The sequence below is a fragment of the Arachis ipaensis genome, chromosome B9 (assembly GCF_059453495.1).
Source record: "Arachis ipaensis isolate K30076 ecotype BB chromosome B9, ASM5945349v1, whole genome shotgun sequence".
Lineage (NCBI taxonomy): Eukaryota > Viridiplantae > Streptophyta > Magnoliopsida > Fabales > Fabaceae > Arachis > Arachis ipaensis.
Window position 1 is genome coordinate 125,452,346 of NC_142444.1, and position 21,497 is coordinate 125,473,842.

At 37.2% G+C, this 21,497-nt stretch overlaps 1 non-coding gene across 1 annotated transcript; it reads left to right on the forward strand.

Annotated features, from left to right (window-relative positions):
* The first annotated feature begins 12,930 nt into the window (after nucleotides 1–12,930).
* LOC148546221 (small nucleolar RNA R71) lies at nucleotides 12,931–13,034 on the forward strand. The gene has a single exon (XR_015901228.1). It is a non-coding gene; the product is annotated as a small nucleolar RNA R71 (small nucleolar RNA).
* Nucleotides 13,035–21,497: the final 8,463 nt, after the last annotated feature.

Consider the following 21,497-nt stretch of genomic DNA (forward strand, 5'->3'; position numbering starts at 1 on the left):
GAGGAGAAGGTATAGCTCTATAAACTCAAACTTTGTGCTCTCACTCCTTAATCTAATCCTTGGCTATTTTTTCCTTTAATAGAGGAGTAAAGCTTCCAAAGCTTCAAACTTGTCTTCAGCAACTTGTTTGACTTCTTCTTCTCCAATATCAGCAGCAGCAGCGGTGCAGAAGAGAGATAGAGTAGTAGCAGTGATTTAACAGTACATGCATCCATACTTTCCATCTTCTCTTTCATCATTTTTCATATTCCTTCTTGAATCTGAGCCCTTCATTTGCGCTTTGGCTCTAAGTTTCTTTTTTATCCATTGATTTCTTACAAAGCTGCATAACCTCCATTTGAATCATATTTTCTATTCTGTTTATGCAAAAGGAGGATTTCTTCAATAATCTTCAATGAAACACAAGTATGGAAATATTTTTTTGATGTAGCCTTTGTATGTTATCTCTGCTTTAGAATCCTAACTTTTTTGACTTTTTTCTTCTTTGCTTGAAAATTGTAACCCACTTTTTCACTTTTGATTTGAGCCCTAATCAGATTTCTTCTTTCTTGCTTTTTTTTTCTGAACTTCACATGGGTGAGAAAAAAAGAGAGAAGAGAATTTGGTTCGGTGGTATGGTGATTTGATTCAAATGAAAGTGGGGTTTCTTTCTTTAGTTAGCAACCAAATAGAGTGTATGAATTTGGATCACCAGTTGGGCCATCTGTATTTGGGCTAGATTTGATTCTTTCGTTTTTTTTCCTTTGTTTTGGCCTTATGTTTGCTTTTGTTTTTGATGAAAAATTATTGGTGTAAGTAACAAATATTCCCTTTGAGTCATGAGTGTATGTGGGCCTGAAGCTTGTTGTTAGGCCAGTTTGCTTTATATTAATTTTCTGCATAATTAAGCAAATTAATCATACACTTGATTGGATTTTTAACCTAATAATAATGTTTAGTCATCATCAATTAATTTCTTGTTAGTTCTTTAAACTCAATAATCTCCTTCTTGATGACAAATATTATAAAATAAATTTAAAAAAAAGAAGATTTTTAAGAATTTTCTTTTGATGATTCACTTTGGTATAGAGCTCCCCCTTTCTTTTATTCACTTGGCTCCCCTCGAATGTTTTCATTTTTCAACCCATGATCAACAAAATATACAAAGAAACAATGCTAAACATCCAAATGCTATATCAAACAGTTTTGTACATGAGAGAACCTGTGTGATCACTAGCAAATATTTACAAGGCTATTTATCCGAACAAAATCATCAAACAACCTTAACTTATAGCATATAGTAATCATAACAATGATAAAAAATCAATCAAAGCTGCAGTAATCATAGTGATAAAAAAATATCAATCAGAGCTACAATTAGGTAGGTGTGATGATGATAATTGTTAAATGAATTGAATGTTGATGAGGATGAATTTGATATGGAATTATTTTGTGGGGATCGTAGTTATTTACTGCCACCAGTTTTTAAATGAATTGTGGGGATCATGGTTATTTACCGCCTACGTGTGTGCTGTTTTTCAATTCAAAACGTCTGTGGGGATCGAGGTGGTTTACCTCTCACCAGGTGAGGATCGTGGTACTATATCGCTCACCAGTTTTCAAGAAGACGATGCCCGGGTATAACACCCCAAGTTTTTTAACAAATTAAATAATAAGTTATTCATGATTTATTATTTTATTTAGATAAAATTATTTTTCTAAAAGTAATTAAATTAAATTTTATAATACTTTGAGTCTTAAATCTATTAGAATTTTTCTAATAAGATATTTCAAAAAAAATTATCATTATAAGCTTGACACCTACTCTTCCATTCATATGATTATCAATTAATTGCCATCATATCTTTTGTTTCTCTTCTCAAGAGACCAAACCAATATAAAGAAACAAAAGAAAGAAAGCCAAGGTAGCTTGTATACATATATGTATATACATAATGTGACACATGTTCTCTTATTTCCATTAATCATTATTGTATGCTTCATTTGTTTCTTCCTTCACAACCGAATTGAAATAAGAGAAAGAAAGAAAGGAACCGAGAGTGAGAGAGACCGAAGCTTGTATGAGAGAACCGTGAAAAACCACCAATCTTATGGCTTCGATTTCTTGCGATCCGTAACTCTAATAAAAAATTTAATCCGGTAAAAGTGTTCATATCTTCCTCCTCTAAGCGTTGGCATTACTTTTGTCTGGTAGAAGTTGACAGTGACATAGTTCCTCTTCTCCTTGGGCTCAGCTAATTAAAATTCTAGGAGGCACAGACAATTTCTGATGTTTTTCTCTTTAGCAGCTCGATCAAAAAATTTCTCCAGAGTTTCCATTATTTTGATTTCATATAGAGGTAGGGGATTTTATTTTAAAATTAATAGTTCTTAATTTAAGAATGTCAAAAAGGTTTATTGAGTAATTACAAATAAATTGTGATTGTCTGGACTGATTGAATTTGATGAATAAGTGTTGACTGTGAGAATGATTGAGTTTGATGAACATGTTTGAATTCTTATTTTTTGAATTGTGGCTGGAAATACGTTATGTTTATGCCTTGATTAAATGACATGAATTGAGGAATTATGAAAGTGAGGGAGCCTGTAAGGGTGGTGAAGCCTAATTTTAAGGGGAGATTCTGTCCGAGTTTTTTTAAACATAAATGAAAAGGTGGTTTTGGTTAATGTTAAATGTAAAAAGCACATGATCGGGAGGTTTTGTAAAGTTTGAATGAATGTGCAGCTTTTTCCTTTGGTTTTAATAGCAAAAGATTTGAAAGAGAGTTGAGTTTTATTGAAACAAAAAGAGGCTTAGCATTAAAGAAAATGATTTGATTATTGAAAATTATTAGATATTTGAAAATGACTTGATTATTGAAAAGGATTTGATATTTGAAATGGTTGAGAGATTGTTTGGTTGGGACCCTGGAAGGGTGGCATAGTCCGCATTTTAGAGGAAATGCTGCCAAATTTTTATAAAACTCTAATACTTTGTTTAAAGTATTATTTAAAAGCAAATTTGATTTAAGAATATTATTTGATTTCGATTTATTACGGAAAGAGTCTTGTTTTCAATTCGATTTATTAAGAAAAGTATATTATTTTAAATTCAATCTTTTGAGAAGATATTTTGCTTTAAGTTATGATTTGAGTTCGGTTTGATAAGAAAGAAAAGAAGAAGAATAAAAAGTAAAGGAAAGAAAGATAATTAAAGGAATCTCTACCACAGGAGAGCAGAGAACAAAGATTAAAAGAGTATATTAACTAAAAGGGTCTCTGCCACAGGAGAGCAGAGGGTAAGGATAAAGAAAAAGTTTTAAGAGATTGTCTGCCACAGGAGAGCAGATACGACTTTGTTTAGGCCTTAGTGCCAAATGTATAGTGGGGATGCCCACACATTGAGAACTGTTTTCTAGATTTAAGCACATTGAAAAAAATTTGAAAGTCACACTGTATGCAGCCTAGCCATAAGACTTATAAGTACACTGTATGCATCTAGAAAGCCATATCTGGGACTGGTACCCGGATAATGTCGGGAGCGGGTAGGCAACCGACACATGAGCTCATGGCCTGTTTAGGACAGACATGCATCATATTGTTTGCGCACTTTCATTTGATTGTGGTTGTTTATTCAATTTTCCTGTGATTGTGTTATTTTCCTTCGTGACTTGCTTGTGTGCTTAATTGGATATTTTGTTGATGTTGCAAACTTAGTAATGTATTTATGAATGCTGCTTGTGGCTGGTGAACTATAAACGTGGCAGAGATTTTGTTTAAGTAGTGTGATTTAAAGAAAGGGCTTTAAACAGTTTTAAGTAAGACCTAGGGAAAATTTTAAGGATTTAATAGAAAAAATTGTTTTTAGGACGTGAATTAACTATTTGTATTTTATTCTATATTCTTACGGCAATCACTTACCCTACTGAGAACATGCAAGGACGACGTTCTCACCCCCTACAGATTTTCCTTTCAATAGCAGGTTTAGGAATTCATGGCGTGGAGCCGCGATTGAACATTAGACTTTATGTACATACGTATCCATATCTTCTGTATTTGGTATAGTCTTGGGTTTTACCCTCGCCATTTATTGACCTTGAATTTCAGAGGGATAGGACTTGTATTTGAGAATCTTGGAATAAGTTTATGTATATATTGCTATGTGAATAAACATATTTTGTGATTAAGAGGTTTTAAGTAAAGACTTTCCGTTTTTTTTAATTAAAATTTCATCTCGTATTCGCGAAGGCTCAATATTAAATAGAATTAGTATAAGATAAAAAGGTTTAGAGTTGAGTAGCGCTCAAATTTTTAGTATGGTCATGAGGTGCCAAAAGCTAGGGTGTTACACCGGGTTAGCTACCGGACATGTTGGGTTGGCTGTATAACCGATAGATAAGACTCATCAACTATAGGGTAGGCATACATCATATGCATATGTGTTTTTTGTTTGATCGTGAATTAATTGGGCTTGCCTACGTGATTATTATGCTTACCTACTATATTTGCTACCTGTTGTATTTATATCCTACTTGTGTTTGCTTTGTTTGTATTGCTTGTCTATGCACCAAAGTTTTGGAGGATTGGAGGAAGGCGAAAATTAGGGTTTAAGTTAGAAAGGAATTAGAAATAAGAACCTTAGATAACCTATCCTATTTATGATTTTCAATTTATAAACTTTAAGATTTAAATCTGAGTGTCGGAGTTCTAGGATTGCCTCTGGCTTTCCCGAGACCATATATCTTATGTACGTGGGCACATTTACCATACTGAGAACACCGAGTTCTCATTCCATACATATATTGTGGCTTTCAGATGCAGGACATAAGGCACCGTACTGAGCATTCTGGAGACTCTTGGAAGCGAAGAACTATCATGGGACTTGGTGTTTGTATTTGGTTTATGTTTATATATGTGCATAGATTCTCCATCTTTTATATATTATGTTTTTCCCCTCTAGGAGGTTGACTTGGAGAAACAGGATTTATATTTATTTGTTGGTTTATTTTTGGGGTTATTGATGCACGGAAACTTGTCTCTCAACAAATTTCCCTCGGAAAGTATACCGAATTGTCGTCAAGTAAAAACTCGCAATAGAGTGAGGTCGAATCCCACAAGGATTGATTGGTCAAGCAACTTTAATTAGAGGAATGTTCTAGTTGAGCTAAGTAGAAATTGAGTTTAGGAATTGCAGAAAATTAAATGGCGGGAAAGTAAATAATAGAAAATGTAGATGCTGGAAATAAATGGCAGAATGTAAATGGCATAAAGTAAATTGTAGAATCTTAAATGGGGATTTGGGGAGATTAGCAGAAAAATAAATGGCAGAAAATAAAGAGAATGGGTAAGATCAGAGATGGGGGGTTCATTGGGCTTAGGAGATGTTGCATTCTCCGGATCAAATTCATTTTTATCTCTTCCTCAATCAATGCATTCATTGATCTCCTTGGCAATCTTAAGTGATTGGATTCCAATTCCTTGGCAACCCAATATCTTTAAGCTTGAACAATTGCCCAATTCCTTGATTTAATTGCTCATGGAAAGAGATGAAGTTTGGTAACTAATTATACCACATGCATTCCCAAATCAAAGTGTTGGTAGGATTATATGTCACTATATCCATCCAAACCCCAATTTGGTCCAGCATGAAAAAGAATTTCTAGCATGATCTCCCCATTCCTCTTCCAAGGTTCCAAGGAGATCCAATTATGGAGAGCTTCTCTTCCAAGATAGCTAACCAATTGGATGAAGAACGAAAGCTTTCTAGTAAAATCAAGAGAAAAGAAAGAAGAAGAATAATGAAAACTATTATTGATCCATCAAATTACAACAGAGCTCCCTAACCCAATGAAAATGGGTTTAGTTGTTCATAGCTCTGGAAATGGAAAGCAAAAATAAAAAGTACATTCTGAAAAATAAACTAGAAGTTGCAGAGAAAGTAAAATATACAGAGTGTAATTCTCAAGTTCCAGATCTCTCTCTTTTCAATTCAAAACTATCCCTATATATACTACTCTTCAGATCTTCTAGTTAGCTCTTCAAGTCTTAGATATGGGCCTTTGATCTTCAGTTGAAGCAGTTACAGTCTCTAGTGGGCTCAGCTTTGCTTGCAAAGAAAGTGTGAGTTAGGCATGATGGGAAGTTAGTTAGGACGTTAGTGGCGTTAATGTTAAGTATAAATTTGGGTTCGAGAGAGTTAGTGACGATAACTTTGCACTAATGTTCCAAACTAAATGATCCACGTTAACTTCAACGTTATTGGTACTAATGTGACCACTAACGTGGCCTCTAAGCCCTTCGCAAACGTTATTGGCACTCGCCTTTACCAATAACATTACTCTTTGTCCCTTTCTTCCACGTTAATGGTCCACGTTAGTGTAACTAACGTGGCCCTTAACGTGGGCATGCTCAAGCTTCGAGAGCGTTAGTGACATTCACCTTTGTCACTAACGTTTCAAAGTGCCCCTTTTTCCCACATTAGTTCTCCACGTTAGTGTAACTAACGTGGCTACTAACGTGGGTATGCTTGCCATCTCCAACGTTAGTAACAAAGGTGAGTGTCACTAACGTTGGCCTATCATTCATTACTCCACGTTGCCCTTCACGTTAGTGGTCTTAACGTGACCACTGACGTAGGCAATCTATGCTTGGCCTAGTGTTAGTGACAAAGGTGAGTGTCACTAACACTTGCGACCTCCTCTTTACTCAACGTTAGAGTCTACGTTAATTGGGTTAACATGGCTCTTAACGTGGCTTAGTGTGGCGTTAGTGGTGATCACTTTCACCACTAACGTTAGAGCTCTCCCTTTCTTCCACGTTAGTTCTCATGTTAGTGTAACTAACGTGGCAACTAACGTGGGTTATGATGGCATTCGAGGGCATTATTGGTGGTAACTTTACCACTAACGTTGCAAGCTTGCTCCCTTTCCACGTTAGTGGTCACGTTAGTGAGACTAACGTGGCTCCTAACGTGGCTCTTCTTTGCTTCCTTTGTCCTAAAATTAAACAAACAAGGTGCATCAAAGCTTTGTTTCAAGTCATGAGATCATGCATCATCCATATTATCATTCAATTCATGTAAAATTCTCATGAAATCATGTAAAGTTCACAATGTTTGCTTGAATCAAGATGTAAGTGTATATTTACCCAAAACTTGCTTATTTACTAAGAAAATGCATGAAATTATCCTAAAAGAGTAAAGAAAAAGGTCAGTGAAACTGGCTAAAATGCCCTGGCATCACAACACCAAACTTAAAGCTTGCTTGTCCCTAAGCAAGTACTGAAACATAAGAATGATGAATGAAAGAACAAGAGAAACAAGTTCTTATTACAGAAGTAAAGTTCTTGGGTTCATGGGGTTTCATGCATAGCAATTTAGGTTCATTCCTTTACTGGTTTTCAGGTCCCTATTATGCTCTTGAATACTTGCTTGATTGCATCCCATGAGATTCTTATTCCTTGATCTTCCCTTTCTTTTCAGGGTTTATTGCATTTTTTAGGCTAAGTGCTCTGTAAGGGGGCGACTCTTTAAAATAATCTTTCAGCCAACACTCCCGAACTAGTTGGTTCCAGGTGCTAGGTATTGAAACACCCCTAAGGACTTACTCCCTCAAGTCTCTCTCCCCCATACATGCACACCACAGGCATATGGTTTGTTATTTTCTTTCCTTGAGGCCTTGGTGTCCAGCACCTCTTTGGATTACTAAGTGTTCTGTAGGAAGGTTTCTCTTGATAGTGGATTTTCAGTTGATAATCCCGGGTTAGTTAACCCAAGTTACCAAGTGATGAAGCACTCCTAAGAACTTATTCATCCAAGCAGATCCTTGGTACAGGAACACCACAGACACATCCATCAAGATTTAAACCCTTGGTGCCTAGCCTTATTTCTTATTCTTTTTATTTCTTTTTCTAATTCTCACTGTTCTTTTTCTTTTTCTTATTAGGATCTTATTATTTAACTAGTCTCAAAGAATGTGCTTCAAGCATAGGATTCAGAATATATAGTTGCCTGTATTCCTTGTTGGCGAACCAACTTAGCTAACCAATTACTACACCACACACATTAAGAACTTACTCCACAAGATGAACCTCACTCTGGTTTTTCATAACATTTTCTTTTATTTAACTTAAAGGACAAGCATATATTTAAGCAGGATGAAAATGACAAGAGGGGACTTGGACCAGCACACATGGACTTAAGCAAAGAAATCTTAAAGACAGAATCGAAAACTCCTAAACTACTATGGAAGCGTGTTCTATTTCAAACATGATTTTCCTTATTTAGACATTGAAAGAAAGAAAATGAAAAGGAACTCCGCCACCTTTTACTCATGAGGGTGCCCATGCTCTCTTTCTTGTTTATCCTTTTTATGTCCTTCTTGAGTGCTTGAGCCCCCATTTCCTTTGTGCTTTCCGACCAATTTTTTCCAGAAGCCAGCATCTTCCATCTTCTTCTTCAATGTTTCCTTCTGTTGTTTCACCTTCCCTTCTTCTTGTTCTGTTAGGTCTTTTTGGACTGTATCATACCTTGGGATTCCAGAGTACAAGTTATGCATATGCCCAGATACATAGGTCAACTTGGCCTAAGTGTTTATGTTGAATTCTTCCCTGTGTAGTTGCCGTCCTTCATTAAGCAGGCTGAACTCGTTGAATGCTTTCATCTGAGCTAGATGACGTTGGTTGAGTTCTTGAAGGCATTTATCTTGACGCTCTTGCCTTTCAGTCACTTGATTGATGGCTTGAGTGAGTTGGGAGTAGTGTTCCTGTTGCTGCTCCATTTGTTGTTTCTGCCACTCCCCTTGTTGATTCATCCAATTAGCAAGTAGTTCTTCTTGACGATCCATCCTTTGGGATTGAAAGTGTAGTTGTTGCTCTTGTCCTTCCATATATCTCCTTGCCAAATCCTCAATAGATCCTTGAATGTGAACTAGATTTATGTTGGTTGGATCATATTGCTCTTCTTGATGGTATTCTGTTTGTTGAAGTTCTTCTTGATGAGGTTCTTCTTGTGATGTTCTTTTCCTTATCTGATGCCTTCTCTGTTGTTGAGCAGGTGCTACATATGTTATGCGCTGAAGCGTAACTAACCTTCTAGGGTTTATCCAATTTGGATTGTTATCTTCGAAGACTACCTTGGCTTTCATACATAGTCTCAGGATGGTGCTGGGGTACCAAAGCCGAGCACTTGGATCAATCTTTTCGGCTGCTTCATGGATCCCCTCAGCTATAATTTCATATACATTGATGTCTCCATCCCTCATGATGCAATGTACCATAGTAGCTCGAGCAATATTGACCTCAAAATTATTTGAGGCTGGAAGGATAGATCTTCTCACGAGCTCAAACCATCCCTTGGCTTCCGGGATGAGATCTCCTCTTCTAATGAACCGTGGCCTCTTATCCAAATACATTTCCCAATCTGATCCTGTAACACACATATCGTTCACAATTTCTTCAAGCTCATCATTGTTGGGGCCATTACTTATTTTTGCTTGATAACTTGGCTTGTCAGAGGGTTATGATCTCAGATGAAGAGTCCTCATGATGTCATTGGGACTGAAGTCCACCTCTATTCCTCTCACATAGCTACTCAAGGTAGGGGCCTTGGTGGTATCTTCTCTGGCCATATTGGCGTAGAACTCCTTAATGAGATTTGCATTTATCTTTGTGTCTGGGTTCGTGAGCTCTTGCCAACCCCTTTGTTCAATCTTCTCTCTAATCTGTGGGCACTCATCATCGTTGAACTGGAATGTCAATTCTGGCAATACTTTCTTGTGCTTTACCCATTCAAATTGAAGCTCATGGAAGGCGGTCTTGAACCTCCCTTCATCAAAAGGGATGCTCTCCACCGGTCCCTTTCCCTTTCGCCTCTTGGAGCTTGATGATGCCATGAGTAGAAGTTAAAACGTGAAGGTGTTTAGAATTATGGATTGATGATGGAATTCGGCCGGGTTAAGATAGGGTGTAGTTATGGGATTGTGTTTGGATGAAGGAAGAAGTGTTGGGTGTGTGTGTTCGAAAGATAAAAGAATGAAATGAAAGGGCATTTGAATATGGAGGGGTATAGAGTGGGGGTCATTTATATAGGAAGATGATGGGTGATTGAAGGGTGTGGATTGATCGTAAGAACCAATGGTGGACGGTTGGGGTTTGGCATGAAATGAGCACCAGGATCACCACTTTTATGATGGGGTTGGTTCGGTTTCCAAGGGTGTCATTCTTCCAATGTTGCATGGCAACATTTTCCAATGCATTTCCTTTGAAGACATGTGTATAAACCCCCTTGTGAAATAGCCGAACCCTCTTCTTCATTTGTCCCATCAATTCCATCCAATCTTCCCTTCATTTCTCCTACAAGATAAAAGGAAAGCAAAAGTTAGCATTAAATTTTGGTGGCAAAAATTAAAGAGTGGACTAACTACTTTTTAAAAATTTTTTTGTTTTTAACTAACTAAGTGCTATTCATGAATACAACCCAACTGACTGATTAATTGTCCATGTATGCAACATTGGTGACACTAAACTTAGTTTGTGGCCATGTGGTGTAAAAATAGTTGTTCAAGGCTCTAAGAGTAACATGATATGAATTGCATTTATGTCCTCTTAGTGTGCCTTGAACACCAAACTTGTTGTTCACTATATGTTGCATATAAGGATTCATTTAAGTGTTTGTCAAAGTTGATTTGGAATTCATGAACCTTGCTTTATTAACTACTTTAAGCCCTAAAAAGATATAAAACATGGGTTGCCTCCCATGAAGCGCTTCTTTAGCGTCATTAGCTTAACGTTTTACCTTAGTCAAGGTGGTTGGTAATGCTTCAAATATTCCCCTCTCACAGTGAATCTATCGCCGTTGACTTCATTAAAAACCTCCACATATTCCAAGGAGAGAATTATACTGATGGTGAAAACTTTAGGCAGCTGAGATGGAATAGTGGGTAGATGAGGTGGAATAACTGGGAAATGAGCAGAGATTACTTTATCCCCTGGAGAGAATTCCTCTATAGGAATTTTCTTGTTCCTCCATCCCCTTGGTGCCTTCTTCCTTGTTTCTTTCAATGCTCTCCTGCTCCTTGTGGCTTCTTTTCTCAGGGAGATTTTGTTGTTGGTCTCATATGACTTTGGTGGGTTTAGCTCCTCTTGGGTTTCCTTTAGCTGTTGTGCCTTCTGATTGTATTGTTCGTCAACTAAAGGGGTTCCCAGGGGTATTGTTTGTGCTTGAGTGCTTGTTTCTTCCACCAGTGCCTTATTGTGATCTCCCCTTCATTCCTTGTTTTCTTGATCTGCTTCTTGTGCAGGTTTGAAGATATTGAAGGTAAGTTGTTCATCGTGTATCCTCAGTATTAGCTCTCCTTGCTCCACATCTATAAGTGCTCTGGCTGTGGCTAGGAATGGTCTTCCCAATATGATTGGATGGAGGTAACTCTCTTCCATTTCCAATATGACAAAGTCTGTGGGAAGGAAAGAGTTTCTGACCTTTACTAACACGTTTTCAACCACTCCTACTACTTGTTTTTGAGTTTTGTCAGCCATCTTGATGACTACGTCTGTGGGCATTAGCTCATTGATCTGAAGCTTCTTCATGAGAGATAAAGGCATTAAATTGATGCTTACTCCTAGGTCACAGAGTCCTTTATCAATCCTTGTTTCTCCTATAGCACAGGGGATGTGAAAACTCTCTGGATCCTTTCTTTTTGTAGGCAACTCTGGTTGAATGAGAACACTGCACTCCTTATTCATTATTATTGTTTGCCCTCCCTTGAGTGAACTTTTCTTGGTCAGCAGCTCTTTCATACACTTAATGTATGAGGGCATTTGTTGAAGAGCCTTGATGAATGGTATGTTTACATGGAGAGATGCAAACATGTCGAGGAACTTTGAGTACACTTTCCTTTCTACACCACCCTTGAGTCTATGGGGAAAGGTGCATATGGGTTTAGAATCTCCTTCTCCCTTAACTCCTCCCTCTGTGTGGGGTTGGTTTCTTGGTCACTCTCTTCTTGCTTCTCTGCTGGAATATTTTGAGAGTGTTCTAAGGGTTTGTTCAGTTTTTTCTCAGTCCCCTTATCATATAAGGTGACCACCTTGCATCCTTCCCATTTTACTTTCTTTGCTTCACCTCTCAGGTTTTTCTCTGTGTCACTTGGGAAACTATCAGTAGGTTTAGGAATCTTCTCAGAGAAGTATCCCACTTGAAATTCCAGCCTCTTGATGGTGTCTCCCTGGTTTTTTATATTGGCTCGCACCTCCTCCTTGAACACCTTATTGTCTTGGATTTCCTTGCATATGCCTTCAAGTAGAGTCTCAATCCTTGAGAGCCTATCTTCGGATGGTGATGGTGGGTTGAGATTAGAGGGATGGGAAGGGCCATTTTGGTTTTTATATGGATGTTGGGAGGTATTGTTGGATGGGTGCTGATATGATCTTTGTGTGGAATGTTGGTGAGTTGCATTGTGGTTGGGATTATGACGTCTCTGATCTTGGCTTTGATCATGTTGATTTCCCCACCCGAAGTTTGGGTGGTTCTTTCAACCAGGATTATAAGTTTTGGAGTATGGATCATGTGTCTGCCTAGGTGAGTTCCCAATATAGTTGGCTTGTTCCCGATCACCTTCTTCTTCTGTGTTTGTTCCCTCTTGAGCTGCTGATGATGTGGTGACTGCTGCCACTTGGTTCCTTTCCATCTTCTTGGTAAGGTCAGCCAGCTACTTGGTGATCATCTTGTTTTGAGCCAGCAATGTGTCCATGTTGTTCAGCTCTATTACTCCTTGAGTGTTGCCCCTTTCAGAAACATAGAAGTAGTCATTCTTAACTACAGTCTCGATGACATCTATGGCTTCTTCAATGGTCTTCTTCTTGTTCAGAGATCCCCCGGATAAGTGGTCCACTGCCTTCTTTGATTCATAAGAAAGACCCTCATAAAAAATGTGTAACTGCACCCATTCATTGAACATGTCTGGCGGGCACCTTCTTGTCAAGTCCTTAAACCTCTCCCATGCTTCATAGAGAGTTTCACCATCTTGTTGCCTGAAGGTTTGTACCTCAGCTCTCAACCTGTTGATTCTTTAAGGAGGATAGAATATCGCCAAGAATTTGTTTACCACATCTTCTCAGGTTGTTAAACTTTCCTTCAGGAAGGATTCCAGCCATTTAGATGCTTTATCCTTGAGTGAGAAGGGAAACAGAAGTAGCCTATAAGTGTCAGGATGAACACCATTAGACTTTACAGTATCACATATCGTTAGGAAGGTGGTGAGATGTTGATTGGGGTCTTCTTAGGCACTTCCTCTGAATGCACAGTTGTTCTGAATGAGGGTGATGAGCTGGGGTTTTAGTTCAAAGTTATTGGCATGTATGGTTGACTTTTGGATGCTACTTCCACAGTTTCCTGGGTTTTGATTGATATAAAAGCCTAGAACTCTTCTCTCTTGCCCAGCATGATTCACTGGACCTTCTCTGGCATGGTTGTGAGCCTCTTCTTCATGGTGGTTCTCCATATTCTCCTCCATATTTGGTTCAAAATACTCTTCCTCTTCTTCAGCACCAACGACTCTCTTTCCTCTTGCTTCCCTCCTTAATCTAAGGAAGGTCCTCTCAAGTTCAGAATCAAAGGAAGTTGAAGCCCCGCTTCTTCTACCTGTCATACAACCAACAATGCAAAAAGCAAGAGAGAAATTGAATGGAAATTACTCTTGTTAGAATGGCTGTTAGTGTGAGTGATACAATATATCAAACAGTTAGTGGGTTAGTTAACTGACTTGTAAACAATGATGAAAACACAACAAATGGGTAAGGGATAAAGGAAAGAAAATAACTAAAACTGAAAGTAAATCACTCAAATGGAATTAAACAAAACAAAAGAAAAATGCTCAATCTAGTTATCCTCCAACTTAATCATTGTCGATACAAAATCAATCCCCGAAAATGGCGCCATAAACTTGATGCACAGAAACTTGTCTCTCAACAAATTTCCCTTGGCAAGTATACCGAATTGTCATCAAGTAAAAACTCACAATAGAGTGAGGTCGAATCCCACAGGGATTGATTGGTTAAGTAACTTTAATTAGAGGAATGTTCTAGTTGAGCTAAGCAGAAATTGAGTTGAGGAATTGCAAAAAATTAAATGGCGGGAAAGTAAATAACAGAAAATGTAGATCTGGAAATAAATGGCAGAATGTAAATGGCATAAAGTAAATTGCAGAATCTTAAATGGGGATTTGGGAAGATTAGCAGAAAAATAAATGGCAGAAAATAAAGAGAATGGGTAAGATCAGAGATGGAGGGTTCATTGGGCTTAGGAGATGTTGCATTCTCCATATCAAATTCATTTTTATCTCTTCCTCAATCAATGCATTCATTGATCTCCTTGGCAATCTTAAGTGATTGGATTCCAATTCCTTGGCAACCCAATCTTTCTAAGCTTGAACAATTGCCCAATTCCTTGATTTAATTTCTCATGGGAAGAGATGAAGTTTAGTCACTGATTATACCACATGCATTTCCAAATCAAAGTGTTGGTAGGATTATATGTCACTATATCCATCAAAACCCCAATTTGGTCCAGCATGAGAAAGCATTTCTAGCATGATCTCCTCATTCCTCTTCCAAGGTTCCGAGGAGATCCAATTATGGAGACATTCTCTTCCAAGATAGCTAACCAATTGGATGAAGAACGAAAGCTTTCTAGTAAAATCAAGAGAAAAGAAAGAAGAAGAATAATGAAAACTATTATTGATCCATCAAATTACAACAGAGCTCTCTAACCCAATGAAAAGGAGTTTAGTTGTTCATAGCTCTGAAAATGGAAAGCAAAAATGAAAAGTACATTCTGAAAAATAAACTAGAAGTTGCAGAGAAAGTAAAATATACAGAGTGTAATTCTCAAGTTCCAGATCTCTCTCTTTTCAATTCAAAACTATTCCTATATATACTACTCTTCAGATCTTCTAGTTAGCTCTTCAAGTCTTGGATATGGGCCTTTGATCTTCAGTTAAAGCAGTTACAGTCTCTAGTGGGCTCAGGTTTGCACGCAAAGAAAGTGTGAGTTAGGCATGATGGGAAGTTAGTTAGGACGTTAGTGGCGTTAACGTTAAGTGTAAATTTGGGTTCGAGAGCGTTAGTGACGATAACTTTGTCACTAACGTTCCAAACTAAATGATCCACGTTAACTTCAAGGTTAGTGGTACTAACCTGACCACTAACGTGGCCTCTTAGCCCTTCTCAAATGTTATTGGCACTCACCTTTACCAATAACGTTGCTCTTTGTCCCTTTCTTCCACGTTAATGGTCCACGTTAGTGTAACTAACGTGGCCCTTAACGTGGGCATGCTCAAGCTTCGAGAGCGTTAGTGACATTCACCTTTGTCACTAACGTTTCAAAGTGCCCCTTTTTCCCCCGTTAGTTCTCCACGTTAGTGTAACTAACGTGGCCACTAACGTGGGTATGCTTGCTATCTCCAATGTTAGTGACATAAGTGAGTGTCACTAACGTTGGCCAATCATTCATTGCTCCACGTTACCCTTCACATTAGTGGTCTTAACGTGACCACTAACGTAGGCAATCTAAGCTTGGCCTAACGTTAGTGACAAAGGTGAGTGTCACTAACGCTTGCAACCTCCTCTTTACTCCACATTAGAGTCCACGTTAATTGGGTTAACGTGGCTCTTAACGTGGCTTAGTGTGGCGTTAGTAGTGATCACTTTCACCATTAACGTTGGAGTTCTACCTTTCTTCCACGTTAGTTCTCACGTTAGTGTAACTAACGTGGCAACTAACGTGGGTTATGATGGCATTCGAGGGCGTTATTGGTGGTAACTTTACCACTAACGTTGCAAGCTTGCTCCCTTTCCACGTTAGTGAGACTAACGTGGCTCCTAACGTGGCTCTTCTTTGCTTCCTTTGTCCTAAAATCAAACAAACAAGGTGCATCAAAGCTTTGTTTCAAGTCATGAGATCATGCATCATCCATATTATCATTCAATTCATGCAAAATTCTCATGAAATCATGTAAAGTTCACAATGTTTGCTTGAATCAAGATGTTAGTATATATTTACCCAAAACTTGCTTATTTACTAAGAAAATGCATGAAACTATCCTAAAAGAGTAAAGAAAAAGGTCAGTGAAACTGGCCAAAATGCCCTAGCATTAGTTATATATATATATATTAGCCGACCTTTACTTCACAGGTCGAGTCTAGATCTTGCTTATATAACTATCATTTGGAATTCTACCTTTTTTTATATCTGTCTTCTGGTTTTCTGTATAAGTTTTCTATCTTTCCGTTTCTCGTGAGTGTTGTACCTTCGATTTTGTTTTCGTCGTACCCCTTTTCTTTCAAGGCTCACAGATATATTATCCTTATTATATACATATATTTTTACTTTTAGAGGTCGTAGCGCCTCGCCACTTCTGTTTTATATCCTAGGTATAAAGCTACATATCGTAGGGTGTTACAAAAAATTCCAATGAAAACAATGAAAGAAGAGATGACACAAAGTCACATAGCACAAATAAAGAGTATACCTCGAAATGAATCCTTAAAACGTAACTTCTAATGTTCCCAAGTCCCGTGATTCGCATAACCTATTATTTCTATCTCGTCTATGATAATCCGTTAGTGTTCTCGTATACACAAATCATCAGTATTAAGTTAGCCAGACCTAATACCATGAGAGATGCAACGGTCGACTAACAACATTAATCAATAGACAATCATGCATTTGAAACTCAAACTCTTGTCATTAGGACAAGTCCTACTGCATGACAAACACTCATAGTATGTAGTAAAGCATAGTCAATCCATTTCCAAGGCTCCAACAGTAACGAATTGCTCTGATACCATAATGTAACACCCTTACTATCAGAATGTCACGCTTCCGGGTGCCCTACTCTAATAGCAGGGGTATTACGACGACTCTCATATATTTAATAATAAGGAACGAGTCTCTATGCGTAAATATACTAATGGATTCACTAAACACTAAAATCTTTTCTAACAAGAACAAATAACACATTTTTCACATGCTTAATGTTAATAATACATTATAGTAACACATACAAAACCAATTACAAAACCTACCCCCTCTGAGTACAACTCTAACTAACAAGGCGAGGAAAAATAAATTCTAACAACACAACTTGTAAACATACTCTTCTATCCTCCTGTAGCTCCTTACTAAACCTTCGCACCTGTAGCTGAAAGGGGTGGAAATAAAGGGTAAGAACTAAGGAGTTCTTAATAGTGTTGCGGTGTATATTTATTCATTTTATTACCATAGCCAACAGCAGCGAGCAATAGAATACATTTAGACTTAATAAATAAAGAACACAGAAATCAAACAATTATATAGCACACCCACAATCATAGAAAACACACTCACAAACAAATATGTGCAAACAAGTATGATGCATGTGTGTCCTATGGCTAATAAGCTCGTTTGTCGGTTATATAGCCAAACCCAATATGTCCCGTAGCTAATCCGGGCATCATCCTCTTGAAAACTGGTGAGCGGTACAGTACTACGATCCTTACCTCGTGAGGGGTAAACCACCTCGATCCCCACCATCTGCGGGTGGTAAACCACCTTGATCCCCATAGACGTTTTCAATTAGAAAGCAACACACCCGTGGGCGGTAAATAACCACAATCCCCACGTCCATTGTGACACTAGACAAGCGGTACACTACCACGATCCTTGCCAGGTCATAGCTCAAATTTAAAATAACAATCTTTTAAAATCTTGACCCAGAGCAAGTGGGACTAAGTCACAATCCTTGCATACTGTCCCCGTTTTTTTTCTTCCAAATATCAAAATCTCTCTTTAAAAATAATTCAAATCCATTTCTCTTTTATTAAACTCCTTTTCACCAAAATAAAAATCTCAAATCAATTTCAACAATCCATTCTTTAATTCTGTTTAAAATTAAAAAAAACTCCAAAATACATAACTTTCAAGCAGAAAAGAATAATTCAATAATAATTCAACATAAACTTAATCGAACTCAAATAATAATCAATCAAACCAATATTCACTTATCAAATTCACATTTAATTATCATAAAATTACAAATTCTATCTCCGTGCAAAAATCACAACAACAGAAGTTTTAGGGAAGGTTCCTGAACGAGAAATCAAAGAAGAAAATATCAAAATCGGCTACTCTACCTCCAGGGCTCCCTCGGACGAACCTTGTATGGAGGGACAGCAGCTCCACCATCAATTTCTCCCAAACAAAAATAACATCAACAGAAGAGGAGGAAGATACAAACACTTTAATCGGATTAGATTTTTTATTGGAGTTACGAATCTCAAGAAATCTAACTCGAAAACTTTTGGAAAGTTCACGATTTCTTTCTTCTCTCTCGATTCTATCTCTCTTGTATCACCCAAAAATGAAGCATGCAAGGCTGATTAGGTGATACTGATCATGATTTAGGAGAAAGATTACACAGGGAGGTTTAGGTGTCATGAATATATAAATATGTATATATGCTTACAAGCTACGTTTCATTTTCTTTTTCTTTGTTCCCTTAATGGCATTCAGCCAAGAGAATGGGACTTAAATAATAATAATAATAATAATAATAATAATAATAATAATAATAAATCAACAACTAATAATATATGAGTAATTTTCTTATTTTTTTGTCCAAATTATTTTAGAGTTAAATATATATGAGTTACTAATATAAATGACATTAGTAACTTAAGGATGAAAGATATACGATAAAGTATTAGCAAAGCTAAGCTCACTGAAGAGTTCCGATATTTACTTATATCGGCAGATATCGAGCTCAATAATAATATCATTAACTAAACTCTATTTTTAAATTAAAAATATCAATTACTCAAATTAAAATATACATATAATTTTCATTACTTTTAAATTACTAGAATTATAGTTTTAATTATGTAAAATATTTCATCTTGAAAATATATATATATATAAAAGAGAATATGAATTTGATTGAATTCAAATAGTTATAAAATTAATTTAATTACTTATAATAAAATAATTTCTAAAATAAGGAACTCTAATTTATAAAATAAATTATAATTTATTCATATTTAGATTTTAGAAAATGTGGATCGTTACAATTAGATCGGATGACTTTTTTCTAAAAAACTAAATCAAACTGCACTGCGAACACCCCTAACATACAGCTTGCAGGTATGAGACGTCTAATACAATACCCTAAAATCAAGGTCAAAGTTGCAAACTAACTCATATACAACATAATCATTTATAACCAATCTCAAACAAACTCAAAAACATCATATTTCCTCATTCAATATCATCAAATTATTGTTCAATTATTCAATTTATGGGCTAATAAACCAAACCTCCATGATCCTCAAGCTCAAATCGAAATATCACTAAATGTACTTAATACTTACCTCATAATTTTTGGAGATCACAATTTTGTCATCATATTCTTTAAATATCTCTTTTTTTCTCGACTCTTGGTTTTAATAGAAACCTCATACTCACACTTTCTATTATTCCCAGACCCTTCAGTTGATTAATTATTTATTTATCCTTTTCATAGTTAATCAAATGAAATAAGTTAATCCACCAATCAACTTTTATTATTTTAAATTCGCTAAAACTCCTCAAAACATAATTTTTTAATTTGAAGCAGTCAATTTAAACACCAAGACAAAGTCTCTAATCTTTATGAAAATAGCACCAGTTTCCATTATTCTCATTATTCAATTTCACTCAAACTCTTATAAAAATTTTAGCAGTCCCTTAAAACTCAAATTTTTTCACCCTTTGAAAGTTCCATCCAAATCAAAGATCTCTCAAACCCTTCTCAACCTTTCCAGTACCAAACAATTTCTCAACATAGAAATTCTTGACTTGTTTCTTTAATTTTCTTTAAGTTATTAATTTTTCAATCATTAAGGTAACAAACAAGGGTTTAAATCCTAACTACCCACCAAGAGAATTCATGCATTGTTACTAATTAATTTTATTATTAGAGATATTAATCTTTTTTTTAATATTTGGTCAACCTCAACTCAATCATTTAAACAACTTAAATATTCAAAATTAAATTAATCAAATCTTTAATAAGGATAATCAAGCCATAAAATGTTAATCAACTCAAATTCACGTATTTGCTAAACTTTGAAAACATTCTAAATTTGTAAAACAATATCCTTTACCTCAAATAATAGTCGCAATAAACAAAAATTGGGGATGCCGCAACCCTCTATTTTCTATCCCGAAGGAATCAACAACAGCTCTAATATCAGCAACATTAGCTTTGAAAGGAAAAACTGACAGCGGATGAAGCAAGACAAGGGCAAAATTGAACATATCATCAAAGAAGCAATAACCATAATAATGTTGCAAAATAAAACCAAACTTACCAAAGGAAACAAAGGGAGAATAAAGCAGTAGCAGCATTAGCAGTCACAATTTGGTGACAATGGCATCGACAGACAAGCATGGTAAGAACAAAAGAGGGCAGAGCTAGGGTAAGGTAATGGATGTAAAAGCTCCACGGCAAGGAGGACGATAGCTCGGTGATGGCGTCAAAGCAGTTAGGAATGGCAAGCCAGTTCCTCCATCCTTCCCCATTATCCTTCTTTCTTCCCCTCTCCCCCCTCTCTCTCTCTCTCTCTCTCTCTCTCTCTATGGTAAGGTAATGGATGTAAAAGCTCCACAGCAAGGAGGATGATAGCTCGGTGATGGCGTCAAAGCAGTTAGGAATGGTAAGCCAGTTCCCCCATCCTTCCCCATTATCCTTCTCTCTCTCTCTCTCTCTCTCTCTCTCTCTCTCTCGCATTTCCTATAATGGACGATGATGGTGATGGCGACGAAGTGGCTCAACTGCAGAAGCATCTCCTAGCTCCAACTGTGATGCCCTTTCTCTCTCTACTCGCGTTATCGTTTCCTCTCTCCTTTGTTGTGGCGATGATGGCAAGGTTTCCTTTGAATGGAAACTCCGACCACAGCGATGATGATGATCTCGACGGGGATGGCTTGGCAACGACGGAGGCATCATCATCATCATCATATCTCTCTCTCTCTCTCTCTCTCTCTCTCTCTCTCTCTCGTTGTTCTTGCATTTCCAGAATGGACAATGATGGTGATGGCGACGGAGTGGCTCAACGGCAGAAGCATCTCCTAGCTCCAACTGTCAATGCCCTTTCTCTCTCTACTCGTGTTATCGTTTCCTCTCTCCTTTGCTGCGACGATTATGGCAAGATTCCCTTTCAATGGCGGCTCTGACCATAACGACGATGACTATCTCGATGGGGACGGCTTGGTAGTGACGGAGGCATCATCTTTTCCCTCTTCTCTTTCGTGGTCTGCCTCCCCCTCTCTCTCTCTCTCTCTCTCTCTCCTGTGCATTCTCTTCTTTCTCCGCCTCGGGCACCCTTTTCTGCGACGGCGACGACGAGTGATAATCCTCTCTTCGCCAGCACCTTTCCCTCCTTTCTCTCCTTCCTCCCTTCTTCCTTCACCCCATTCACTCTCTCTTCTCCGTTTTTTTCTTTCTTTC